Raw genomic sequence first — 2,518 nt, 5'->3', positions numbered from 1 at the left:
ATATTTTCTCTCTTTTTTTCCTTCTCCTGTATCTACTGTCTTTACTTTATATATATATAATCTCTTTACTTTATATATATATAATCTCCTTGCCAGAATAATTTCTTCTTATTTCTTGGGTTACTCCTGTTTGAACATGTTACAAAGGATAGCAACAGTTGTGGTAAAAGTAGCATCATAGGTATCAGAAAAACACCTCTGAGCAGGTTCTGGCATACTTTTTTTTTTAACACTGAAATCACTGAGGCAATGACAGATATCCTGAGCTATAATTTTAATAATTTAGTACAGTTGTCCCTCAGTGTCCATGGGGGATTAATTACAGGGCCTTCTGTGGATATTAAAATTTGGATGCTCAGGTGTCTAATATAAAATTGCATAGTTTTTACATATACCCTACACACATCCTCCCTTGTGCTTTAAATCTTCTCTAGATTAGTTGTAATACCTAATAGAATGTAAATGCTGTGCAAATAGTTGGTATATTGTATTGTTTGGGAATGATAACACACAAAAAGTCTGTACATGTTCAGTACTGGTGCAAGTTTTAGGGGGGAATATTTTCTATATTCAATTGGTTGAATCCACAAATAAGGAACCCACAGAAATNCCCGCACCTCGCTCAGCCAGTGACCGGGAACCGGTCTGTATGTGGGATCCGAACCCTTGGCAGGAGTGCCGTCGTGCTCCCAAGCGGCGCACTGTAGCAGTGCGCCACTGGGCCAGCCCGCAGATTACATATTTAATGTGCATCAGTTAGGATATATTACATCAGTATGTTTTCAAAGACCCAAATCAGAATGACATAAATATTGAAAATGCTGAATATTTCACAGGAGGCTCAGTGACTAGTTATTTCCAAAGTTGATTAATTCAGTCATATAAGGACCTAATTGAGGACTGCTGGTAGACCATATCAGATTTGTTTTATATGCATACTCCCAAACCAACTATGGGTAAAAGCAATGGACTTGCCATTAGTGGCTTGGACCGATGAAGATTCATCTCTGTGGCTGGAAAGAGTTCAGCTTACCCTGAAGTTCATGGGAGACTGAACCAAATGAGGGTTTTGTTAGTAAGGAAGGAGAGGAGGTGTAGTTGGTATGTAGGCAATTGTAGTGTCTAGTCCATCAATTATCATATCTCAGCAAACCGCTAATTTAGTAAATGGAATTGCTATTAGATAAATTTTATTTCATAAGTTTTAATATAATTAAAATTAAAATTAGAACTAAAATTAAAGAAAGTTTGAAAATCTCCCAAGACAAAACGCAAGGATATTTGTCTGCAAATTGAGAGTGTAAACTGAATATAAAATGTCAGGTTTTGTCTACTGGGAAGAAAAAAACAAAACTTATAAACTGAGTTTGTGATCTAATCAAGGAACCTATTCAAGTGTTGTGGAGTTTTCATTTATTTATGAAGTTAAGAATGAGATAGTTTATACAGCTGCGGTTTTGCTACCCTTCTCCTGTTTACAGCAGAAGTGCAAGATTTGAAGAACAGCAAATGCTGATCTACTTCTGGGAAGCTGCACAACAGTTTATATATCTAATAATAGTAATGCCAGTGATAGCTTTTATTAAACTCTTCCTATGATCTGGGAATTGTACTAAGTGCCTTATATGTGCAATTGCATTTCAAACAACCACCACAAACTTCTGAAAAAACATTTATCATTGTCTTCATTTTATGGATGAAGAAATTGGAACTTAGGTTAAGTAACACCCAAGATCATACAACAATTTGATACAGGAATCAAGGGTCACATAGGATGACTCTAATTCGAGAATTACATATATCTAACCATTCTACTTTTCTGATTCTCTTTTCATTTCCTTTTTAAACCCAAAAAACTAGCTATGTAGTTTATGCTTTCTACGCGTGTTCAGTAGATTACCAGGAATTGCAGAAACTGGGTTGGTTCATTGATGTATCACTTAGACTATTGTAGGTATCCCACTAAATGAGCCTTTCTTTAATTGGTAGAACATTTTTTGCTGCTACCTTCAATTATTCCTTCAATCTTACATCCAAACCTCATCTGTAAAGTATCTCTTTTTTCTCCCTTATACAGTATAAGTACCAATACCAGAACCAATCATAAATTTATATTATTTTGGCCACCTTAGTTTCTAGTACAGGTATGTCCTCCACTAGAATCCCATAAAATGATTTCTATATTTCTATTCAATTTTTTATTTGTGTGCTTAGAGAACACTGTAAAGTTTTATTTATATATAAATATAATATATATATTTAACATTTCTTGTTAACTTTTTATGAGACAGTTTTTGTGTATTTCTTACTATGGTAAATGAAGTACTCTTCTTCAATATGTCTTTTTTGTGAAGTAATAATGCATATATTTTAATTTTTTTTCTTTTTTATTGTGATAAGATATATATAACACAAGGATAGCCATTTTTAAACATACAATTGTGTGAAATTAAGAACGAAATAATTTAAAAAGAAAAACATTTTTCAGAGACAGAAGTAGATTAGGGTTTACCAGAAA

This window comes from Galeopterus variegatus, unplaced genomic scaffold (genome assembly GCF_000696425.1).
Source record: "Galeopterus variegatus unplaced genomic scaffold, G_variegatus-3.0.2 Scaffold10083, whole genome shotgun sequence".
NCBI lineage: Eukaryota > Metazoa > Chordata > Mammalia > Dermoptera > Cynocephalidae > Galeopterus > Galeopterus variegatus.
Note: the sequence above shows the minus strand (reverse complement) of the source record.